General features: G+C 42.1%; 1 protein-coding gene across 1 annotated transcript in view; it reads right to left on the bottom strand.

Moving 5' to 3' along the window:
- MAML3 (mastermind like transcriptional coactivator 3) overlaps positions 1–26929 on the bottom strand; it is a 269821-nt gene that overhangs the window by 66351 nt on the left and 176541 nt on the right. The gene's annotated exons all lie outside the window — the stretch shown is intronic.

The following is a 26929-nucleotide window of genomic DNA, read 5'->3' as shown; positions in this document are numbered from 1 at the left end:
TCATTGGCCCTTGAAATTTCCCCTCCACCAGCACTTCTCCATGCCCACCCCCTTGCATTTTTGCCTGGCTGGAATGTGTCCTTGAACTGTGATGTGCCTCTTGCTTGCCTGGATACAGGATGGTGAGCTGTTTGTGGTGTATATGTTGCCTCTAACTTTTGTATGGCGGGTATGTAATCTCTTGTACAAAGCTAGGAGTAAAATACATTGCTCTGCCCACTTTTGCCTCTGGTCCCTATCCACCACTGGCACGTGGCCCCTGAAAGCTTGCCTATAACGCAATGTAGCCCTCAGGTAGAAAAAGGTTCCCCATCTGTGCTTTAAAATAAGCAGCCTAAGTTGGGCCTAAAAATCATTTGTAACTAGTGAAGACCTTTCAAAACTAGAGTGATATGATCTGTGTGACCAGCCCCTGAACATATTGAGCCAGTTGACATTTAAGGCTTAGTCCCATTTGGACAGCATTGCAGTAGAAACTGGCACCTGTGCAAACTTTATGGATAAAGGGGGAGAATTGGGCTGAGAAGTGCATTGTTTTGAATTCAATCTTCTTAGCAATCACTTAAACTTAAGAGAGTGCCTGACCACTGGGTTACATTCTGTTGTACACACAACAATTGGTTCCTCATTAATAACTGTTGTACATAACTGCAACCTACTTATAATGTCACTTCTTTTCTCCCACTTTCCTCTTTTCCCTTCTTCACGTTTTTCTTTTCTTTTGGCCAACGTAATTGTCCTGTTAGCCATAGATTTTGTAAAGTTCCATGTTATAAAAAGGGGGTGGTGTGGTGTGGGGGTGGGACACCTTTTCTAATTGACAGTTCTCTCACTGCTTAAAGGATGCTTAAGAGATATGGAGGAAAAATATATGGATTTGGAACAATCACCTGCCTGTACCCCATTGCTAAAAAAACCCCAGTGTATACCAACTTGAGAATGACTGGACACAAATGGGAATGGAGAACATTACTAAATACCGTAGTTAAGCACTCCATTTAGCTCCTTGGAGAAAAGAATATAAATGCAAGAAATAAATAATGATGGGTTCAAGGGGTTCTACAGATGTGCTACCCTCTGCTGTCAGGGAACTCTGGCAGAACACAGCAGCACCCAGATCTCCACCTGGTCTAGCTCCATTTAGGTTCTAGAAGTGTCCACATACAGTCGCTCCACTTTGGGTATTTTTTTTAAATTATTTTTTTTATTTGCAAATTTAACAAAAAGAAAAAGTTTATTTAAAAAGAAAAACAGAACATCATAAAAAAGGAAATAAGAATATTTTCCACTTTGCTAATATAGGGAAGTGATTACAAAAAAAACACACAAAAAAACCGAGGCAACAAAACTCCAGAAGTAAAATATCACACTGAATATGCCCTTAGAGTGAACCCAGCAAGGCTTTTCCTGATGAAACGCTGCTTGTAGACTTCACCGGCTCCATAATGACCCTCCCATACAATGAAACTTTCCAGCCAATCAGATGGATAGCAAATTTATAAAGGATGCAAGATGGGGCTGCCATGCCATGTTCAAAACTTGTACTCACCACCTTCCCCCCTCCCCTGGTTTGGTGGTTTCTATTTTCTTTAGAAAGAAATAAACTAGAACCCGAAATAATAGGAAGCAGACAAAAACAATGGAGTGTAGGAATGTGCACACCACAAAATTCCCAGGCCCCTAGAGACATTTTGAACAGCTCCAGACCATTCCACAAGGGGAAATGAAGCAAACAATAGGTGGTTCTCATATTGGACCCTCACAAGTGATTCTAAAAATCAGTATTTGAATTTCTTATATGGACCAGGGTAGTGATGAAGCTTCCGGCATGGAAAGGCTTGTAAGGCTAAGCCCTCTCTTGACATGACATGTGAAAATTGTACGAATAAATGTGTAGTGAAGCACCTTGAACCTTTTTAATATACATAGGATGATCTGGCAGAATTTCAAAATATGTTTTGCCCTTTTTGAGACACACACAGGGACAGAGGACCGTTTCATCCCATTTCTTTTCATTCTTTCATTTGGGTTCCTTTTTCGTTTCTGGTTTGTTTCAATTAGTTTTACTTATTTGCTCACCTTATTCCATACATGCCCTGCTCTACAACCAGGCTAATGATTGGAAATCATTTAAATCACTTTAAAATGCAGCAGAACATTCACAACAGTGGCAACTGTTAAAAAACCACTTAAAACCTACAACACTAGGGTTGTGTACACCAGTGTTTTTCAACCTTTTTTGGGCAAAGGCACACTTGTTTCATGAAAAAAATCACGAGGCACACCACCATTAGAAAATGTTAAAAAATTTAACTCTGTGCCTATATTGACTATATATAAAGTAATTTTTCAATTTTTCCCACGGCACACCAGGCAACATCTCGCGGCACACTAGTGTGCCGCGGAACAGTGGTTGAAAAACACTGGTGTACACACTTATACATTTAAAATACCCCTCCTCCTGCAAGAATCCTGGAAATCATAGCTTGTTAATGGTGCTGGGAACTGTAGCTCTGTGTGGGGCAAACTACAATCCCATTATGTATGGTGTGTGTAAAGCCTCCAATAAAAGGGATATATCTGAACTTATAAAAGGCTTGGGGCAAACAAAAAGGTCTTCACCTGGTGCCAAAAAGATTACAAAGTTGGCACCGGGCGAGCTTCTCTTGGGAGGGCCTTCCAACTACAGAGTGTAATCAAAAGAGGCCTATCTATGGTCACCCCTTGCTTTACTAGGGTGCCGGGACTTGAAGCGGGGCCTCTGAAGATCATCTCAGAGTCTGAACAGATTCATATGAGAAGAGAAGAAGAGTTTGGATTTGATATCCCGCTTTATCACTACCCAAAGGAGTCTCAAAGTGGCTAACATTCTCCTTTCCCTTCCTCCCCCACAACAAACACTCTGTGAGGTGAGTGGGGCTGAGAGACTTCAGAGAAGTGTGACTAGCCCAAGGTCACCCAGCAGCTGCATATGGAGGAGCGGAGACACGAACCCGGTTCCCCAGATTACGAGTCTATCGCTCTTAACCACTACACTACACTGGCTCTCCTTGCAACGCATGAGTTTTGTGTTATGTACCAGCTCTAAAAGTTAAGACAAGGACTCTGAATTGTGCCCAGAAATGGGCTAAAAAGCTGTTTCAAGACTAGCAGAGACAGAAATATGTTTGAATTCACCTTAGGAAAGAGATGAGTGGAGGACGCTATACTTGATTTCCTTGGCCCTCTCAAAACTACAAAATGTTTTCTCTGTACAAAACAAACACAAAGTTCACTGTAATGACAGGTTACTGAAAATGCAATTATTAATAGTTAAAGGGATTGCTTCTGCTTTCTATTTTCAAGAATGACACTCATATGTAAAACATCAGTAATCGTACACACACACACACACACACACACACACTTGTGCTCTTCTAGTTTCTATATTGCAGAAGTATAGAAAACAGATGGTAGTGACAGAGTAGAAGTCAAACAAGATATGACAGGACCATCATTCATGTATCTGCCCCATCTACATATAAAATGGGACTGGGCTCAATACCAGTCCATGCGAGGCAGAAATAGAGAAATGTACAGTGGTACCTCAGGTTACAAATGCTTCGGGTTACAAACACTTCAGGTTACAAACTCCGCTAACCCTGAAGTAGTACCTCAGGTTAAGAACTTTACCTCAGGATGAGAACAGAAATTGTACAGCGGCGTCACAGCGGCAGCGGGAGGCCCTATTAGCTGAAGTGGTACCTCAGGTTAAGAACAGTTTCAGGTTAAGAACGGAACTCCGGAACGAATTAAGTTTGTAACCCGAGGTACCACTGTACTAGGAACAATGGACTGAGGGGTGGGGAAGGAAGAAGAACCAGTGGCTTCTCCCATGTGTTTCTTTTGCTATTAAATGAAGATCTCCATCATCTCTTTAGATGCTGGACTTCTGAAAAGAAGCACGTGATTGTCCTGTCCCATCTAGTTTTCCCTTCAAAGGAATCCCTAGCATCTCCTTGGGTAAGTCCCTCCAGTAACAATCAAAGTGCCCAGAATGTGATTTGCTGCACATGAAATAAAGCCAGATGTTTGTTCTCAGAGGAAAAAAGGGAGCAATAAAGGTAAAGGTAAAGGTACCCCTGACCGTTAGGTCCAGTCGCGGACGACTTTGGGGTTGCGCGCTCATCTCGCTCTATAAGCCGAGGGAGCCGGAGTTTGTCCACAGACAGCTTCCGGGTCATGTGGCCAGCATGACTAAGCCGTTTCTGGCGAACCAGAGCAGCGCACAGAAACGTCATTTACCTTCCCGCCGGAGTGGTACCTATTTATCTACTTGCACTTGACATGCTTTAGAACTGCTAGGTGGGCAGGAGCTGGGACCAAACAGTGGGAGCTCACCCCGTCACAGGGATTCGAACTGCTGATTGGCAAGCCCTGTGGCTCTGTGGTTTTGATACCTTTAACTCGGCCAATTTATGTTAGTGGAAGTGTATTGAGTATTTTATTTTTAATACAACATTCACTGGGCAGAAAAGGGGGGGAATACCTAACTCTAAGATAAAAATTACTTATTGTTACAAAGATTGGGTGCCATCACAACTATCTACTAATAAACTGTAAAATGTAACAGGTTTCAAGTGCAAAGTTGTGAAGAATCTCTGGGTTGTACCCTGCTTCATGCCCAGCATTCTGCCCAGGACTTACCCCAGTATCTGAACTTCACTCCTCCCTCAGAAAACCGTATCTGTATGAACCTGTCTCCTAATAAATCTCTCCAGAGGATTCTGGGAATGGCCATGCCCCTTGGACCTTATCATCATTTTGCACAAACACATAACAGGGCAAGTGAGCTTTGAGGGAAGTTTATTTGCCATTACAGTTGTACCTTGCTTTTCGAACAGCTTAGTTCTTGAACGTTTAGGCTCCCAAACACCACAAACCCGGAAGTGAATAGTTTGCGAACTAATTTTGGAAGCTGAACGTCCATCAGGGGTTCTGCGGCTTCCAATTGGCTGCAGGAGCTTCTTGCAGCCAATCAGAAGCCACACTTTGGTTTCTGAACATTTTTGAAGCTGAATGGACTTCCGGAATGGATTCTGTTCGACTTCCAAGGTACGACTGTACTACACTTGCTCTCCTAATATGTTTCTGAGGGACTCCAAGTCGCCATTAATTTCTTGTGAGCAACCCACATCATAGAGCTGGGATCTCAGACAGTCTTATTTACCAGGGATAGCCTATCTATCTATCTATCTATCTATCTATCTAAATCTATCTATCTCCACAGAAAGGCCTAAGGATATATTGGTACAACAGGTGGCATTTGAGTTTGGATAATGAATCAATCTTCATGCTCTAGCTTCTGGAGAGAGCTGGGCCCTTAGCCACAAGTCTGCTCCGTATTGATAGAAGCCATTTTCCCGGTGAAAATCTTCAGTGCTGACACAGTTTTGCTCCCTGTATTGTTTGGTGACATTGAGAACTCGCTCTTCTGGCTTATACACAAATATTTCAGGAATTGAGGACTTGGAAGCTAGGGATAGGTTGGATGCGAACATGGAGTATTCACACATGACAACCTCTGTGTGAGCCTGGGAAGAGGAGGAAGAAATAAAGCACCAAACAGAGAGGAAGGAAAGACTGTTCTGGCCAGGAAAATCCCACCACATATGTCAAATCACTAGAAAGAGGCAATATTTGTAGAGACCTATACATAAGAATATAATAAAATCCTGCTGGATCAGGACAATGGCCCATCAAGTCCAGCATCCCATTCTCACAGTGGCCAGCCAGATGCTTGTGGGAAACCTGCAAGCAGGAGTCCAGCACAACAGCAATCTCCCCTCCTGTGGTTTCCAGCAACTGGCATTAAAAAGCACTGCTGTCTCTGATCATAGAGGCAGAGCCTAGCCACCATGGCTAGTAGCCATCAATATCTCTCTCCTCCATGAATTTGCCTAACCTCTTTGAAAGCCATCTAGGTTGGTGGGCCATCACTGCCTTGCTGTGGGAGCAGGTTTCATATTGTAACTATGAGCGCTCCCTCTAGTTTCTCTGATTTCCAATTGTTCTAGCTACAATGCTCTCAAAACTGTAAGGATAGGACTCGACATATATGAACCATCCCACAAATAGGTTTCTCCTGCATCATACCTATTTGTCTGCATGTTGTTCGACAGAGTTCCCGTTCGAACGTAAATACTAATTTGGCAGCAGACCAGGAATATAGCTGTTTTATTTTTCAGTTTCAAAATATTTGTCCAGACATCATAACAGTCATTTATGATTTTACTCTCATATTAAGCAAGCACCAAGTGCTACTTGAAACTGCAAATTATCTTATAAAGGGTAGGTGTCGTCTTTTTCATGCTTTGAATGACTCCACTGGGAAAATGCAGGTTCTGCTGGCTAGCGCTCTCCTATCATCCTTACAGCCGGAGAGGGGAAAGAGAAAAGAGGGGGAAACACAACAGCAGCCACTTCATGTGAGAGTTAAGCCCTTGGCTGTGAAACAGAGAGAAGGGAGAGGCAAAGAGAGGGGGCTGGGAGGAATAGCTTCAAGCAGTCGGCAGGTCACACACACAGAGTGTGCAACAGCAAACTCAGTTTACAAAGAGACATCTGTTCCATTACTTCGATGCATTGTGGCTAATTACATCCTGGCCCGTCTGTGAAATGACAGCCACTTATTCTCCAGTGAACCGTAAAATCTGTACATGTTCAATTTGGGGAGTGGGGAGCCAGAAGAGCATAGGGTAGCAGGGGAACTGGGGGAGAAGAGAAAGGGAAGGGGAAAAGCAAAGAGAGGCTCCAAGAAAACATCTGATGCTTCTCCTACCAGTTCAGTGCCAAAGAATCAGCAGCTGGTAAAAGAAAGACAGCCACCTTTATGCAGAAAAGCCCTGACAAAGGACTGCCATTTTGAAGCAGGTCTCCAGTGTCAGCTTTAGCCTGAGACTTTTTGTTCTGTGCATCTTGAAATAGACACCAGCAAAACCTATGCCAAACATGCATTGATCTGCAGTAAGAGTCCTGCTGCTGTTTTCGTTTTGGCTTTAACCCCGCTCATTTTCAGTTGATTTAAGAGCAGTTAGTTTGCCTCCATGGACCTCTTTAGTGGGAGGAAAACACAGATAAGGAAGTTCACATGCACAGAATTTCCTCTCCCAAATTCTATTTTGTATTCATTGTTTGAAACACAATTTACAGAGTTGGGTGCTCAATAATTCATACGAACTAGGAGTATACCTACTCTGCATATTTTTGCCCAGCCTGATTCACAACATCTGATCAGTGTACACAAGTCTTGGGGTTACTCTGCTAACTTACCCACTGATAACCAGCACTATTTACAAAAGACTAGGGGGAACACTGGGGGAGGATGTGTGCCACAATACAGAGCGTTTTCCGAAGCCCTGTGAAACATGATGCCTCATTTCTTTGTTGGTATGCTTTCCTGCATTTCCAATACAGCAGAAAAGTGCTGAAGCAGCACTCTGGTGAGATGATGTTTATTTTTGAACCACTTAAAATGTACTAAGTGCTGCATGGTGGTCAAAAATAACTATCCCTTTCAAAAGGCTCAAAAGTCGAAGATCAGAAAGCAGAAAGGAGAGAGGAAAAGGGAAATCTGAATAATATGGACCAATCTTCCCACTCTCCAGATGGACTACAATGCCCATCAACCAAGATGACACAGCCAATCATCAGAGATAAAGGGATGCTGCAGTTCAGCAGCATCTGCAGGGCAACAGGTTGAGGAAGGCTGGGCTGGGCAATATTAGTTTGGTAAGACGCTTCCTAGGAACACTATAGAACAACAAAACAAAACAAAAAGCTCTTGATTTGGGGCTTTTTGACAACAATAACACAATGCAATTGTCGTCAGGTTTCTTAAGCAATGTCTGCAATAAAGCACATGTGCAGACGTTGTTTTCTGTTCTACTTCTGTGGCCACACTGTGTGGCAAGCAACTAGTCGGTGCACTATGGGAAATCTTTCTTAGTTCTGCCCTGAATTAGTCTTCAAGACGCTGAGATGCTTGAGCACCCAAAATTATATTATGTGTTTTCATGTTGCTTTGTTGCTGGTATAACAGAATATACCAGCATTGAGCCCAATAGCTACTTAGGATTTCAATCTTTGGATGTGGTTCTTTGCCTTTTCTCAGATTGCTGTAAATCCAACTCTTTTGAAAAATGAGCACAATCTCCACTGATGTAGATGCCTTTAGCATTACCCCTCCACCTATTTAAAAGTGGGGGCGGTGGCGCGCGACTGGGCATGGGCAGTGATGTAGCATAAAAGCGAACCTATCACAGCTCAGCACGCATTTCCTTAACTTTGACAGCGGATGCTCGGTCATTACAGAGTTTATTTTTTAATCGACTCTTTAATCAACAGTATTTTTGTAAAGTGAAATATAGGTATACCACCATAATGCTATAATGTTAATTTTTAAAAAAATCATTTTCAGTTACTGCCATTAGCCATGCTGTCCAAACTACAGTGGTTTTTAATTTTTTAAATTTTTTTTTTTAAAAAAAGAGCATTCGAGTAGTTGCTGTTCTATTCTTTAAGAAGAAAAAAGCTGAATTTTGTGAACTTCCAAGATAAGAGCAACAATTTGGTACCATCACAAGAAGTTGCCTTATACTTGTCTATCTTGCTCAGTATACTCCACTGTGACTGGCTGGCAGCAGGCCTCCCATGGCTTCAGGAGGAAGTCTTTCCCATCAGATAGCACTATCAGATCCTTTTAAATGGAAGACACTGGTGCCTGAAGCTTGGGCTTTCTACAGGCAAAACATGTGCTCTATCACTACACTACAGACCCTCATTTTGATGCCCCCATAAAAAGTAAGCAAATTTTAAAAAGTGACAATTTCAGAGCACACACCATCGTGGACATGCCTCAGATATTACAGCTTAAAGGCTATTATGTAACCACAGGTCTTAATTGCTAGGGGGTGGGGGGAAATGCCAGAAGATTTGCTGTCAGCTACTGGCACACATATTTCATAACAGCAGCACTGGCAAAGGTTTGCATAGCCTCTGTGTCCTCAAATGCCACCCAAATGCAGCCTTAGTGGCTTCCTGGAAGCAGGGAGCTTGCCAACAAGTCTTACAACATTCTTGAAAACAAGACTCGAGGGTACGCGGCTGTGCTCTGCTGGTTGCATATGCTAGCTACAAGCTGAAACCATAACTAGCAACTTGCTGGGGGGGGGGGGGACAGAAAGGGGCAAAGAGGAATTTAGAAGCCAGTTGCAGCAAAGTCACTGGGCAAGGCAGTACTGCTAGCACTACCAAATGGTGCTCCAGCCCAAGCAAGTATTGCATTTCCTTATAATAATAAATAATAATAATACATTTTTATTTCTACCCTGCCCTTCCTGATCCAAAAACCGGGCTCAGGGCAGCTAACAACAAATATAAGACAATAAATAAAACTTAAAAACAGCATAAAAACAAACATCAGTGGGATCACCAGGGCTAACTGGCCAGGTTAGTCATGCTAGGCCAGTAACAGTTCATGATAATAATAAAAAAAGTCAGAACCTCAACATACAGAATGCAATTCAATGGAACATCAGTACCACAAAAGCTCCAAACCCTCACTAGTCAGCTGACCCTTGCAGCCTTGCTCACTCCATGATTTGCTGCTACCAACAACTTAAGTAAATGGGTCAATGAGAAGCACATAAGTGATGACTGGGAGATTTCAAAGCGGGTAATATCTTAACACAGCTCATAGTCCTATTAACAGTCCTCTAAGCCCAATATTTTACTTGCAATCTTTACATTGCACAGACCAATGCTAAAGCAAGCAGCTTTCAGTTCCTCCATCCCCACCTCTTAAAGAGGTCTGCTGTCACCCACTTGCCTGATAACACCATGTTCTCACCATCTTTTTTGACTCTAGGAGTGCTTCCACATAGTAGCTTAATACTCCAAAGGCGTGTTGAGATATCAAAATATCAATAAAACTTAACAAAATGAATTTCAACTGGGACAAATGTCAAGTTCTACACTTAGGCAGGAAGAACCAGCTGCAGAAATATAAGATGGGGGACATCTAGCTTTCTAGTAGCACATGTGAAAAGAATCTAGGGGGCTTAGTAGACCACAAGCATAACATGAGTCAACAGTGCGATGCAGCAGCAAAAAAGGACTCATGCTATTTTACACTGCATCAACAGAAGCCTTGTGTCCTGATCAAGGGAAGTAATAGTCCCGCTTTGTTCTGTCTTGGCCAGGCCACATCTGGAGCACTGTGTCTAGTTATGGGCACTACAATTTTAAAAGGCTATTGACAAGCTGGAGGCGACCAATATCATCAAGGGTCTGGAAACGAAGCCTTGGGAGGAACGGTTGAGGGAATTGGGAATGTTTAACCTGGCAAAGAGGAGACTGAGACGTCCATTTTCAAATACCTAAAGGGCTGTCACAAGGAGGATGGTGCACTAGGGGACATCATTTTAGGGGGTGATTGCTTACATCATGTTTTTAGTTTGTAATACAGTGCTGGCCCGTTTCTTAAGTTGCTTTTTTCTATACAGGGATTCATCTGTGTGTACGTATTTTGGCCAGCTCCAGTTAGTGTGCCAATAATGGAAACATCACTCACATTATCCCTGATATAGTATAATACACATGCTCATTCGTCCACAAAAATTATTTCCCAGAGTGAAATGCAAAGTGGCCCACTCTCAGTTCAAATGCTGAAATGGTTCTGTGAAGAGGGCTGCTCACACATTACATCAAGCTATCTTTCCTTAGAAGCCAAGGATATTAGCAGCTCCTTTTTTCAGAAACCACTGGGCTGAATTTACTGAGGCCTTCAGTAAGCACACTGCTCCCTTAATATCAGCCCTCCCAACTGGCTGCAATTAGCAGAGCTTGCTCTGGAAAAGCCAAATTAATTAGCTGGCATAGAGAGCTAATCGCCTGTCCACCCATACAAAAGAGATGATCCTTACAGGAGGAAGGGTCGGTGGCAGAGATCACTCTGGAGACAGTCTCTGTGTGCTCTAAGTGCCAGCCTATGAATAAATCTGTCATCAAATCACTGCCTTGCAACATTAGGAAACACAAATACTCAAATATGCATGTATACTCAAATATATAAACTTTCTCCTTGCCAGGTTTGAAATAGATCATTCTCTGCCATTGTTCCCGTTAACTCCTCCATGGCCAAAAACTAACCTTGCTCTGCAGGAGAGTGCATTTTGTTGTTCCCACAGTACATTATTTGTTGAAATAAATATGGAAATAAGGCTGAGCAAGACAGCCAGACTGAAATAAATTCATCACTCACAGGCTCTCAAGGGAAGAAAACTGTGCATTCCCCCCCCCTAAATGATTATTTCTAAAGCACTGAAGGAATGGCTATATCACTAATGAGGCCAGGGCTCCATGACTGCTGATTATAAATGACCTAAAAAGAGACAGGGAGGGATGGGAGGAGGGGGGAGGTGCATGTGTATGGATAACAAGGGGAAGGAGAAGAACCAATTGTTCATCCTCGTGATCTAGTAAGATCCTGCCCGATTCCTTAGCAGGATGAGGGTGATTGTGGTTTATCGCAAACGCTGAGCAGTACCAAAGGATGGAGTGCAAGCGCTGCCTTAAGAAAGGGATAAAAACAAACCATCACACACAAACATTTGTGGTACAGGCAACTCCCCATTTATGCACATTCGAGGCACACACAACCACTGACTCCCATGCAGTTTTTGATACCAGAAGGGGGTGGGGCAAGGCAGGGCGGGCTTACACACATCCCGCTGATACATGTGGTGCCTTGGAATGCAACCCCCCACGGAAATGGGGAGTTGCCTGTACTCATCTCCAAAATATACACACTTTGGGAATTGCCTTGCAAAGATCCATTTTATGGTATGGGCATCAAAAGCTGTTTAAGATGCCACTGAAATCAACTGGAGTGGTGGAGGAAAGAGGGTTGGCGGCAAGGCGGAGGTCACCTCACTTATTCATAAGAACCTTCATGTAGCTTCCTTCACTCACAAATTCCCATGGAAACAGAAATCCACTGCAAATTACTAAACCCTGCTTGTAAAAATAATTCACCACATTCTCTGTTTACTCCAAGATGCACTGCACAGATCTGTTTACTTGCAAAGCAGAATTTCTACTTGAACAGGACAGGAAAAAATGGGAAGCAAGCAAGCAACTGGAGCCGTGAGTGTGATAGGAGACTAGCAAACAGCGGTTAAGAGAACAAACAGAAACTTTGTCAGCTGGCTTCACTTGTGAGCAGGGTATCTAGCACTAATGCAGGATTCTCAGCGTCACTTGTGAACGGTGGCCTTTGTTCCCTCAAGGAGCTTCCCATTGCAGTTAACCTATCACAGTTAACTAAAGCTGGAGCTGCACCCTACATTAAAAGTGTGTTTGCTGCCAAGAGTGGCAACTCAGCATGTAATTATAATCTCTGTAACATTTGGAACAAATTAGTCTTGCTCTGATGTCACAGCATTGGATATTTCCCTTCACTCGCCTTATCAATAGTCACCAATGGGTGGGGATTGGGTACGGCAGGTGGGCGGGCTGGCAACTGAAATAGACAAAACCATGATATGGCAGCACATGTTAAGCTGTCATGTGCATTATATACCGGTAGGTTGAGGGGTGTTAAAAATTGTTGCTCTTTTCAGTGGCAGCCTCAAGGAATCTGCTAGGTCCCAAAATCACCACATTAAAAAGCAATGCAACAAGAACAAAAAGCTCCAGCGTTGAGATAGTGGCATTATAATTCACAATCTTGCAGTACAAGTGGGGACGTTCAACAAACCATCACAGTGTAGAGTGGTGCTGTCTATGGCTGGAGCCCTGCCCTCTTCCAGGATACTCCATTCACTCTTTGTTTTCTGCCTCCACTTTCAGCAGTTAATTAGAATTCTGTGGCCACTGGGCATGCTCATTTCCCACTGGGATGTTTTCAGGGAGGCTCTCCCCTGATACCTAAAGACTTCTGTTTTGTACAAAGTTCCCCAAGCCTACTGACACCTCCTTTTTGTGCATGAATGGTGCTGTTCTGAATACAAAAGGACCAACACTTGGAACATCATGATTGCTATTAGTATACAGAAGTGGGATCTGCAAAAAAATATTGCTCTGGCTCAGTATTTCAACCAGCCAGCCATGTCTTTCTTCAAAATATTCCATTCCATTCCGTTCACCAACCCATGTGGTATTCTGTTCCCTCTCTCCCAGTCTGCATTCTATAGCACTGAACATGCTCATTGGTCTGCTTTCTGGAATGCTTCCCTACTTACATTCCCCCTCTAAATATTTTGTCCCAATTCTGCAAATTTTGGGGCTTCCCCATGCCCGCTAATACCTCGTTTTGTGCATGAATGGTGCTGTTTTGGCTACACAACCAATGGCACTCACCAGTCACCACCAAACATCAGAATTTGAGTGAACAATAGCAATGTGCTTGTAACAGCAAGAGGTTTGGTGAGGGTGGAGGTCTCCATTAGACAAAAAACACAAGGCCGTTCAATTTTGATGAAGATGCAGTCATGAAATTTTTATTATTTTGTGTTTTATGTATTTATTTATAAGAATGTTTATACGCCTCCACTCTGGTTCTAAAATTAAAACTACCCTACGCATCTAACAGTATAAAACAAAAATAAAATAAACCTAAACTGAAGTTTAAAACACATAACAGCAGATATGCAACCAAATACTTTTTTAAAAAAGGGAATCAGAACAATGGCCTGATGAAATTCAAAACAAAACAAAACAAAACAAAACATTTCCAAAAGCCAAATAGCCAAGCAAATCTTCCAGGCTGTGATTGAGAAGCAGCCCCACCAGTCATGCCTCAGATAGGGGTGGAACAGGGGTTGTTAACCTGGTCCCTACCGCCCACCAGTGGGCGTTTCAGGATTCTAGGTTGGGGGTAGGGGGTTGGCACAAGCTGAATCCTCCTTCCATCGAGCACTGGTGGGCGGTAAGGAAATTTTACCATCAAGAAAGATGCATTAGTGGGTGGTAGGTATAAAAAGGTTGACTATGCCTGGGGTGGAACATGCAAGAGGACCTCGTCTGCTGACTTTTAGTGGATGGATACAATTATATGAGAGGAGAATCCTTTCAGGTGTCTTGGTCCCAAGCCATTTATGACTTTAAAGGTAATAGTCAGTTTAAATGATATATATAAAAAAAAGAATCACATACTCCCTAACCTTGCACTGGCCAATTTCCTTGTTGCAGTGTTTTGCATTAGATTTTCAATTAAATATGGATTTTCAATTTGAACCTCTCAATTTCGCGTGCTTTAAAGGGGGTGGGGTATGAGAGTAGGCTTGCACAGAAACAGACAAAGGCTTTGTGACATATTTTAGATGGATTACAGTCATGCATCAGCGCAAGTGGTTCCCTAATGCTCACTGAAGACTGTCCCCTCTCTCTGCCCTATTGAATCTAGCCATATCCTCTCAAAACAACCTCGTGGGATTCCAAAAATGCAGTTTCTTGTCTGTCAAACCTGCTCCACTTGTCATCTGATTTATGGTTACAGAATGGTAAACAAAAAGACCTAAGGCTCAGTGACAGGGTTCTGAATTCAGCGCATGTTGCATTTCAGTTTATTGTATGCTCAATTTCAGTTAATCAGATCAGCTGCTAACAAAAATGTTAACTGTAATCTCAGTTACGGGTTCTGGATTATATCAGCCAAACCATTAGAGAGGTGATTGCCGGTGAGTTTGTATCCTTCACCATCTCCTTCCAGGACCAGTTAAACAGTGGTAGTGATATCCACAGATATTCATGGGGAACACTGAATTAATTAAAGGAGTAATTTTTTTAAAAAAAACCAGACAAAATGGGAGACAGGGTCTCTTGTTTTAATAAAAAAATATTAATATATTTCTAGGAAAGATTGTATAGAGTTAAAAGAGTGGTAAATTTTTGATAGAGACAAATTACCCACAATGAAGACATAATTTATTACCCATCATTACATGACAGTTTTAAAAATCAACCGCAAAAAATCTATTTGTAGTACTGCGTTTCAAAATAATTGCTAGAGGAGAATGGAAATTTCTCCTTCACTGTATTTGAAGGGGAGGGGGAGCACTTTCATTTTTAAAGAAAACGTCCAAATAGCTGAATTTTTTAAATCTACTATATGAGAAATACACTCCTGATTTAGTTAAGCCTTTCCAAAAGATGCAGTTTTGTTATTTTGTTTTTAATACTCTGACCAATTGATGGTCTTTGGGGCAAGTTATATTCAGCCAACATTTCTGACAGTGACGTAATTTGGACACAATCCTGCCAAATCAAACTGGGTTTTGTTTTGTTTTGTTTTAAAATTTTGATTGATAAACCCAGGAAAACATTGTGCCATGTTCTATAGCCACCACCACGCCTTTAAAGACTATATGCTTCTCTGTAATTATGCTATATAAATGGTAGCTCTGAACAATACCGAATCCAGTGCTGAAGGTTATTATCTCAGCCCAGATTGTTTTGGGAAGCAAATGATGCCCCAATTCAGCAAGCATGACCAAGACATAGAAGCAGGCACATGATCAGATAAGGATGCACACCTGAATTTTCAAAGATAATGTGCAACTGGACAAGAAGCATCCAATGCACCCCAGCTTGCTCTGCGGGATTAGGATGTGCATTCACATCTGCCTTGCAATACAGATAGGAATGTGCACCTTTCAGGCTAAGAATCATGTGGATCGGGGCTTGGAAATCTACTTCCAAAAAGACCAAGGCAGAAAGGGAAGGTATGGGAATATGCTGTTATTGCCGCACTGCTGACACACAAGCAAACATATCAGATAAGGAAATTAGAAGGGAAAATTATTATTATTATTATTATTATTATTATTATTATTATTATTATTATTATTATTATTATTATTATATCAGGCAATATATCTGGGTTGGATTTTCTTTTTCCTTTAGCAATTGCCATTCTCCTGCGCTACGGTGAAATGGAAATGTTACAGCGAGCTAACTAGGTATCAAAAGCACCTCGGTGACTCATTCTGACACCCTGGTCTGTCTCAATAGCTTTTCAGGGGGACAGAGATATAAAAGACGTGTGGCCTGGGTAGAGGCAGGGTGGGGGCTGTGAGGGAACGAGAGGTTGAAATTGGTGCACTCAGCTATGTCAATTCCCCTCCTCCTGGCTTAGAGCAGTGAGCATAAAGACCAGATGCTCTATCGGTATCATTTCTGAAGTACTCTAATGAATCTGACCCCAGGCTGCAGCTTTAAAAGAGTGCAGTGGCGTGTCAATGTAAACAGCTAAAACTAGTGTCGTGTCAAGTGGTAACAAGGCCACTGCCATTTTTACAAGCACTGTGCACTTAGCAGATAAAAGAGAGCAACCTATCACTGTTCTTCCACAAGCCTCCACTTATCAACAACAAGAAAACAATGCCTTGCAAGATCACTGTTGCTTGGTCCCCATGATAGAAAGTCCTATTTATTACAGGCTGCCTTCATAACATAATGAAGAGATTCATAACCAGCAACATAAGGGATTCCGTAGCCCTAAAAAAAGCACAGGTATTATTATTATTATTCTGTAGAAACTGCTAATAACTTTCTGCATTAAAAATAAAATCAATGGTATTTGTGCAGTGTTAAATGGGAGAGCTAACAGTGAGCAAAGTCTTTTTTGGGGGAGGGGAGCCCTCAATAAGTAGGTTTTATTTGTGGGATGCTAAGTCCAATGCCAAGCAGACACTTGCCATCTCTGTCAGGCATCTCAACAGCACTGCAAACATGCAAGCAGAGAAAGGTATCAAACTGCATTGTTTAAGGAACCTGTTCAAAAACACAAAACAAAACAGAAAGGGCAAATTGTCCATTTCCTTACGAGAATTCTGAATGCACACACCTATGTACATTTACCCCCCCCCCATCCCTGAGAACTGTAGTTTACCCCTCCCAGAACGATGACTCCCAATACCCTTAACAAACTACAGTCACGAGGATACTTGGGTGTGTGTGCTTTCAATTTATGGTGTGTAGCGTCTTGTGACATGTAAAACTGGATGCTTAGCTGTCTTAGATGCTTAGCTGCCCCTGCTGCTGCTGCTGCTTTTTTGGTAGGGTAATTGCTTAATTGTCGATTCATTTCACCGCCGCTTTATCTCATTGGGGGCCCTTAAAAAAAATAAGAGCCCACCTTCCACATACTAAATTAGCACTCAAAATGGCAAACACAATTCAAAATATAATAAAACAAATGTACAATGCCAAAATGTAAGAAAAAGAACTGAAATTGAGAGTAATAGGTTAGCATTGGGAAAGCAGGAGAAGAGAACACTCCAGAGGGGTGGCCATGGCAGGTCCTCCAGAAAGCCAAGGTTAATCTGTCAAAAGCCCTCTTAAGGCCACTTTGGGATCAAAGTAGTAATCTATAGAACAGGCGAGGAATCCCCCTGTAGCTGCTACTTCTGCAGCAGCTCTCTGCACTCTTGGGTGGTTATCAAAGCACAAAACTGGAAAGTCTTGACTTGGCCTGGAAAACACTGGCAATGTCCCCCCAAGATGACAATGGGAAACTAGCCGGGTTCTCTGCATGGTCTGCATCAAACCTTAGTTGCTGCTGTCAGCTGTGTAAATGGCTGGGGGCCTGTAAGAGTCATGCATTTGGTACTTGGTTCTTGAAATAGCACATCCTGTCCCTTACAAATGATGTGGACTCAGGATCTGCACACAAGTGATTTGAAAATCCTCAACTTACATGTAATTCTGTATAGTTAAAAGGAATCGCACTGGCAGAAACAATTATGAAACAACAGGAAAATCCATTTAAAAACAAATTTAGGCATCGAAATTCAGAACCTATTCTTTTAATGTGTAAGTGCACTAAAATGCAATAAAATTTGGAAGTCCATGAAAAGAAATATCTTTCTGGACCCCTTAGGTTGCAATGGCTGAGGACTTGTGTTTGGAGAAACTTTGGATCTTCAAACAAGTGGGGGAAAATATGTAATGCAAGTGAGCTCACACTTCCTGTTTTTGTGATTCTGTATAGGGCTTTGGACATGGCTGGGAGCTGCATATGTTTTTTTCAGCATCTGGATTTCAGTCATTTCCCTATGGACAAGATGCTCCAGTCTGCACTTTGGGTGTTACACAGAAACATCAAAACAGGAAGTGCAAGCTCATTCATTCTTCCTGTTTCACCTGTTTGTCAAACATCCAAAGCCATTTATGAGGTTCCATCACTGTCATCACAGCCACAGAGTGTCGAAGCACAGTGTTATACAGATGTATAATTAATACAGTAAGCCTCTCCTTTATTAAAAACACACCAGTTTTCAATATTTCTAAGGCAGCTACACAATGGAGGAGTAAACCCTCCCCCTCCCCCAGTCTGCTTAGTATGGACACTCTGGGGCATGTTCACCTCATCAAGTAACTCCCATTAGCTTTAATAACAATTACATGCATGCATAAAGAGCCGCATATACTCCTTGTTAAGCATCTCTGAGTGACACTTCCACTGATACAAAAGAGCAGGTTAGCCTATTTGGAGCCATTATTGGCCTATTTGGTTAAAAATTCATGTGCAAAAGGTGTGCCCAATTAGACACACAGATGACACCTTCTGTTATCATAACAGCAACCATCCAGAAATGGCTCTACACACAAAATGAAAGAACTAATAATTAATAGTTCACATTGTAAAATAATCTTAAATGTGATGTAGTAATTTCATACTGCACTTTGAAACATTTGTTAGTCTTTTATAACGCTACACGCTAGATAAGCTACCAACCCACCTATCTTTTAATCTGTTGAATCCCATCCATTACTTGCTCTTACCATAGCTTTTAGCCTCAGCTAAAAACTACTGGTACTTTTCCAGGATGGCAATGATGACAAGTCCCACCAAAACAGTCACTGCTTTCTCTCTCTCCTCCCAGAAAGGCCCACTATTTGTTTATTCTTGACCTCTGAGATTTACCTTCAGCTTCTCAGCAGGGAGTTTTGCTTTCTCGATTGAAATGTTCACATCTATCAGTATCCATTCCACCAGGCTGTGGAAGAGATGGGGCTTCAAGGCCTCTACACTGCCCAAGCTGGAGAATGACTACTTTTGTCGCTTCCACTCCTTGAACACATCCCAGGTAATACTTACAAGAACCCTGTAACTAAGTAACAGTACTGTGCAAATTGGCTCCCCCCACCTCTCTTTAATCCTGTTTTTCAGATTGTAAACCGAAAGGAAGGAATTGTCTTGTTTTGGATATTTGTAAACCACCCTGGGGAGCCTTTTTTTGCAGCCAAAGAGTAAAAAAAACTATATGCTTGAAATAAATAAAACATAAATGTAGAAAGAGCTTTGTTGGATCAGGCTGAGGCTTCAAATTCTCCAACATTCTGTTCCTAGAAGAGGCTAGCCAGTTGCCTCTGAGCAGCTCAAAAGTAGGAGAATATGGCAACAGCCACCCCCATTTGTCTCCTGCAACCAGTATTCAGAGGTTCCAGTAGCACTATTCATGTGTTCAAAGTGCAGACTTAAAACTAGGGAGGGAGAGTGAACACCTACACCCCAGCCTTGGCTCTAAATGCTCCAGCCCCTGCTCCACCACCAACCTCCACACATTGAGTGAGGATGTCTGAAGGGGGCTCATAAGTGCACTCAGCTGTACATGCTTGCAAGCGTCCTCATAATAAGAAACCTTGATAATGCAGGCTTTCCAATTGTAGGGTCCACCCATGAGGCAAGGTGAGAAGACTGCTTTGGGCAGCAGCATCCACAGAAGCAGTAGATCCAGCTTCCAAGGAATGCATTGCCTGCTGCTGCTGCCGCTGCTGCTGCCGCCACAGTGGCAGTTGATGACTGTGGCATGCTCCTTGGAAGCTGGCTCTGTCGCTTCCTTGGCAGCCCCCCTGACAAGGCCACCTCTACAGTGGCCACTTAAATAATAGGAAGTACTGCTGGTTTCCTCCCACCCCTACAGAATACATGGTGGTAGCTGCCCTCAGAGGTCTCTTGGACTCTATACCCACCTAGGGTGATTCAGAGCGGGCCCCTTTTCCCTCTGTGATAGCCTTTGTTTTCCACTGCAACCATTTAATTGATTCCCCCCCTTGTTGATATAGATCTTTACCCACCCCTTCTTCCCTAGCAGGGAGATGCCATTTTGTTGTTTGTCTCAGGTGTCAAAGGTTCCTGCACGGGCCCTGAAATAGACACATTTTCAAGTGCCCACTCAACTGTCCCACTCAGTGCAGTGAGCCTGAGGGTAGTCTGGGTGCATATCTGGTCCTCGCATGTTGTTCTGAACACACGAATAGAGCTTGTCTCTGAACATCATTACATACCAAATTCTCAAGAACTAGATATGGCTTTTAAATAACAATTAAGTGGAGTACTGGGATCTAGCATTTTAATTTTGCGTATATAATGGGAATTCTGCTTTTAAATCCATTCTCCAATGTCAAGACATAGTTTGAAGGCATCCAGATTTGAGGTTTCAGAACAGGTCTGTCCTTCAATGAAATATACCAGGAAAGATGGAAATCACAGGAAGAGTCATGACATCTAATCTTATTTCCTCTTCAGCCATTAATCATGCACAATTTCAAACAGCCATTTAGGAAGGTGAAATTCTGAAATGATCTCTGCAGAGAGAGGAATATGATTCTTTGTTCCTGATGCTATGGCAATCGTTGGAAAAATGCTGAAATTATAAGCTTTCCAATGCTTGCATCAGGAGCGAAATAAATTCCTTAGTAGATATTATTGTATTATGTTTTAAATGCTTTTCTCTGTGTATTAATATCCGTGTTGAATAAAATAATACACAAAGTACTCTTAAGGAAGGGGCATATTTACAAACTAGGCAAGTCCAGGGTGAAACACCAGGTGCTTATAGCAATACAAAGAGATAATCGTGCCTCCTTTTCAAAGTGACAAAATTATTTGTGTGGAAAAACAGAACCCCTCTAGACTTCCTTTTAATTGTGTGATCATGATGATTTGTTCTAACAATGGTATCAGGGTGGCTATAAGCAATTCCACTTTTAATGCTGTTTGTGCCTGCAAATATTTTGAAGCATACTTACTGCTTTGTTTACAATCAGTGTAGGTCTCATAGCTTCCTGTTGAAATAATGTAACTTTTCATGTGACAAATGTTCAAGGATGTGTGTCCCATTTTTGTTGTTTACAGTGCAGGAGTGTCCCTCCAGATAGCAACAATGTGGTAATATTGGGAAGCATTGTAGAACATCTAATAGAGGAATTATGTGTGGACAGTCTGGTATAAATCCACCACTGACAAACTATTATACAGGATGAGTCCTTTAAAAGAGGCGCTGTGGATACAGAGTACACATGTTCCACAGGGCCTCTTTTAAAAGACTCACCCTGCAGCATCCATGACAAGTTGCAGAATACAACTTTAGGTACCTTCACACAGGACAGGATGCTTTTTGCATTCCCACATGTAGAGCATAAATTTGACTGCAAATTTTGACAGCAAAATCACTCTGTAGAAGACAGCATGGGTTCTAGTTCCATCAAACTCTTCCGAGGACGTTAACAGAAGAAATACATAGAGAACAGTTAATTTCCTTCCCTTATTCAAATCAACTTGCATAGGCCCCTTGCCTTCCTCCTCACTTTAGACTCATTTATCAGAGCACTGCAAATCCAAGAGGCATGGGTGCCTTGGATCAACTCCTTTGCAGTTACTGACTTCATGATAAGGCAGGGACAGCCTTCTCTGCTCAACACTTGAACACTTGAGAAAACCTGAACATCAGTTTTCTCTGGAAGTACCAGTCATTCAACTTCTCTTTATTCTCTACACCACTCTTTTGCAACAGTGGGTTATTGGAAGTTTTGGACCACTACTGCCATTTTCCCTGACCACTGCAGTAAGCTGGCTGGGGGATGATGGAAGTTGTAGTCCCACAATATATGGGGACTCGAGGTTCAGGAATTCTGTCCTACACTGAATCTTTACAATCCTTCAAGAATTGGAGGTGTCACAAAATAGGGTGAATTGCACTTTTCCTGTAGAGATAAGAGCCTATATTGAACCAGGTTTGTTATGTGGTTGTGTGGGGTTCTGTTAAGTTTCCCCAATGTTCTAGCCCTCTTGACTACAGATGAGTTTAGGAATCTTGTTCCTATCTAGGTAGTGCAGCCACTGAAATATTCAGATGGGGACACACAAACAGCTTTAAGTATTGTCTGTTAAATTGCTCTAATGTTTCGGCTCTAGAGTGAAGGGTGCAGATTGAAAATGTTGAGTGAGAAGTCCTTTGAGAAGCATACAACTCTCCCATCTCTTTCTTCTTGGCCAGCCATATTCCTCACCCTCATTCTTTTAAAAAGGTGGATACATTCTTGAAAAGGTCAGGAGGACAAATTTGTTTGCTCTTTCCATGCAAAGCATGTGTTCTGCCAGAGATACAAGGAGCAGCCATAGCTCAGTAGCTGAGCACATTCTTTGCACACAGAAGATGCCAGATCCAATTCCCAATATCTTCCTTTAAAGCATGTGGCTCTCTCCAGATGTTGTTGAACTACAACTCCGTGATCCCTGTTGCCCATGCTGGCTGGGTATGATGAGAGTTGGGAGTGCACCAAGATCTGGAGGGCTACAAGCTCCCCATCCCTGGTTTAAAGGATACTGAATAACAGGCCTGTGAAAGACCTCTGTGTGGAGAAGACAATACTGGACAGGGTGGATCATTGGCCTGTTTCAGTGTAAGGCTCCTCCATATGCTTTTCAGTTCTTTCATGGGTGCTTCAAGTCCCAAGTCATGCTACAACAATATCCTGCCCATTGTTGGCAAAGTCCTTTAAGAAAAATCACAGTTGATTTTACTCAAGAGACCCCCTTGACAACTTTATAAATTTTCTCTTAAAAGCTGTCCAGATATATTTGGTTAGAGAAAATGACAGTGGAAAGGGTGTGCCTCTGCCTCTTCCAGTTACTTCTTTGAACAGGGAACTTTAAAAAAGAAAAAGAAATGAGCAAAAGCCAGCTTTCATAGTGCCAAGTTCTGAACAGTTAACTTGCTATTTAAAAATTCACTTCTTGAAAGCCTGGTGATGCGTATTAATGGGCTGGCATAGATGGAAAAGTGACAGATATTAATTCATGCAGGCATTCCAACAGCTGCTGAAGCTGCAGTTCAGTTTTTTGAAAACTGAACTGCAAAAAGGGAGTAGCTATTTGCGAGATGTTATTATGGGTGGATCGATCTGTTCAGTCTCGCATCATCAAAGTGGTTTCACGGACTTGGTTAAAGCTGTTCCTAGTTTAGATAAACTAGGACATATTTTTTTTACTGTGAATCCTGTTAGCTTGTATTGGCTTCTTCTCATTTTCTGGGGTTTGGATTTCTGCACAGGTTAGTATAAACATGATAGAAGCTGTTAACATCTATTAAAACAAAATCGAAAATTCTTTCTAGTAGCACCTTAGAGACCAACTGAGTTTGTTCCTGGTATGAGCTTTCGTGTGCATGCACACTTCTTCAGATACCTGAAGAAGTGTGCATGCACACGAAAGCTCATACCTGAAGATACCTGAAGAAGTGTGCATGCACACGAAAGCTTCTTCAGGTATCTGAAGAAGTGTGCATGCACACGAAAGCTCATACCAGGAACAAACTCAGTTGGTCTCTAAGGTGCTACTAGAAAGAATTTTCGATTTTGTTTTGACTATGGCAGACCAACACGGCTACCCACCTGTAACTTAACATCTATTGACATTGCAAACTCACTGCTAATAACCATATTTGATTACTGGATGATATTTGTGGAATGATGGCTATGGGATAGGTCAAAGGAACCATAACTCTCTACTGAAGGATGTGAAAGGATTTGCCAGCAGATTTTACTAGGTGGGTTGGAAACCTTTACTGGACTTTGTGCAGGACCATTCTGTGTGATTTAGAGTAGTATTCTGCAGCCTTTTAACTTCCATGAGGAACCTTTTCACATGGACAACTTGAAACGTGGGAACTAGTCCTTCAAGTGGGGGCAGAACCACCATATCATCATGCCTCCCAACCCATAGATGTGATCCAGCAAGATACCATGGATGAATAAATCAAAAGCCGCTGAGAAATCAAGAAGTATCAGCAAGAATACAACCCCTCTATCCTTTTCTCGACAGAAGTCATCCGTCAATTAAACCAATACCATTTCAGTACCCAAACTGGACCTGAATCTGGACTGAAATGGTTCTAGACTGGGGTAGCCTATGTGGGGGCCCTCCAGATGTTGTAGGACTACAACTCCCATCAGTCTGAGCCAGCATGTGCAATAGCCAGGGATGATGGGAATTGTAGTGCAGTAACATCGGGGTGGGGGGTATCAAATTGGCTATGCCTTGTCCAGATAAATTGCTTCCCCCAAGCACTCCTGGACCTGCCAAGCCACAAGTCTAGGAGAAGACAGAAAGCCATTCCTGCTGCATGGAAGAGGAATTTAATTCTGACCATTAATGTATCTGGGCAATATTGCTTAGGGGAACAAACACGCATCAGAGTTTAAGAGGCAGGATAAGCACATGGCACTGGTGGATTGCAAACATGGTTAAGGAATCCTGCCTAGACAGGAAATAGAGCATTTTCAAAATTGATGCCAAAGAACCATATTTGAATTTCCCAAGTTTGTAAATCAAATCAAAGAGACACATTGATTGGAGCACACATCTAGTTTAAAAATGACCCACTTTTTATACCACATTGACAATATTTAGAAGAGATATATTGCAGACTGAAAGACATTTTGACCTTCACTTATGAAAATGCCCTTAAAGCACTTTCCTGCAATATGATTCTATAATTCTATTCTCTGCCTTACAAAGGTTTGTAAAAGTAATTTAAAACTGGAAGCAGAAAAATGCCTTAGTCTAAAGTGAATTTACCAGTAAGATTCAAAACCATGTGTTGACTTTGCAGCCTGATCCTGTATGTGGATTTTATCTGCTACCATGCAAATTGTAGGCTTTGACATGACACCATGCTGTATTTTGTAAGTGAGGAAGCGATCTCTCTTTCCAGCACACTGGGCATATAACACCACTCACAGCAAAGAACAGAATAAAAGAACTGTAGAGTTGGAAGGGGTCCTGAGGATCATCTAGTCCAACCCCATGCAGTGCAGGAAGAAAAGCATGTAGGGTTGTGATGCTGCTTCTGACACCTGGACCTATAAATGAGTGACTGGGCCAATAAATGACTAGTAGCCACAAGCGACAAGGAATTCCATGCAGGTTGGTAAGTATTTTTTGATGGCAAACTTCTGTGGGCTACTGGAGTCCCTTGTTATTCAGTAAACTGATCTGCAGAAAAGGATAAACACTTTATGCAATAGCACTAATTGTGATGTCTGTACAAATTCCAGGGTTGTAGCCTAGGAAAAACTCTTGCTCCCGCTCCTACAAGCCACTGCCTCGTGCTTCTCTCTGTCTCATAGGATTGCATGTTCAAGCCCCACTTGATCTAAAAGAGAACATTCCTTCTATCCATTATCTCTATGATTATAACACATTTGTGAATGCTGCAAGGACACCGTGACCTTTTCCAAACCTCACAGAATACAAATACAAGGGGAGACGATCAGCCACATCAATGGGTGATTAGATGTCCAACTCCCATATGGTTAGAATGGAAATTCAGAGTCTTTTGTCTATTTCTTTTGTAAACATTCAGGCCTGGAAAATGTATACAGACACAGTGTATCAGCAGGTGGCCTGGGTCGGAGGAGTCCAGCTCAGATTCACTGTACTGTCTTTGCCCAAGATATAATGGAGACAAATATGTGGAAGGATTCAAAAGAGATTGCTGATAAAAGAATGGAGCTGAAAAAGGGGGGGAAAGAATAAGATTCCAGTCACACAAAAATGTAAGCTGCTATTCATCACTGTTGTAAATGAATTGTACACCAAACTGGAATATATTTCATAAAGCAAAAAAAAAAAAAGCAATGCTTTGGTAGAACAGCCTTCTCTGAATGTTTTGTTCATTTGCTTACTTTGAAAGAGGCTGCAGACGGCTCAGATCTTAGCTGTTTGATCCGTTTTTCTCCAAGCATGTGTGCTTAGTAAATTACATATTGTAAGCAACCCCAGGGTGCACAGTCCCATCCTAGTTAATACGTTTTTTTTTGCATTTTGACGGGGAGCTCAACAGCATGAAATAATCCAAAAGAAGCCCCTAATTGCTAAGTTTTTAAGCCATTAGTTGCTGATGATTTTCAACAAATACAGCACTTCTGTCCTGCTTAATGATTGAATTTTAAATATTAATGATGGATGGATTGCTTTGTGTGCAGAGATGACAACATCTACTGCTGCTTCTCACTAAGGCACTGCTAAAAATGCGAGAGGAATTGGGAAAATGGGGCTATTTACTGGTTTAAAGCGTGTTAATCAACTTTGAAATGATCATGGCCTTTCATGTATCTAGAATACCATAAAGCATCTCAGACCATAGAAAAAGCCAAGTGAGCGTGGTGGGGATTTGTCCATAATGCACAATGCAATTATTTTAGATCAAACCCACTGTTTCGCTTGCAGAATACAAGCATTACAAATAAATGAGAACAGCCCACATTAAAATAAGCCACATTTTGTGCAAAGCTACCAGGAAACTCTGCGTGAGGCCTCCTGAAATGGATAAGCTAAGCAAGAGGCCTGGTATGATATAGCAGCCGAGGACCAAAATAGAGTACATGTTACATGTTTATTTTTTTTTTTAAAAAAATAGCTTTCTCCTTCCTTTAGTTCTCATATCTAAGTAGCTGGCCCTTGGGAATGGTGCTAGTCTACTCCTCTATGCAAAAGCGCCCCCAGAACAGCCACACTCCCCACCACCCTCATATTTGAGGTTCCTCAAAAGGGGCTCTATGCACACATGATGTACAACCACAGAGGTCCTCCACTTAA

The sequence above is a fragment of the Lacerta agilis genome, chromosome 9, assembly GCF_009819535.1.
Source record: "Lacerta agilis isolate rLacAgi1 chromosome 9, rLacAgi1.pri, whole genome shotgun sequence".
NCBI classification, from domain to species: Eukaryota; Metazoa; Chordata; class Lepidosauria; order Squamata; family Lacertidae; genus Lacerta; species Lacerta agilis.
This window is presented reverse-complemented; position numbering and strand designations above follow the sequence as displayed.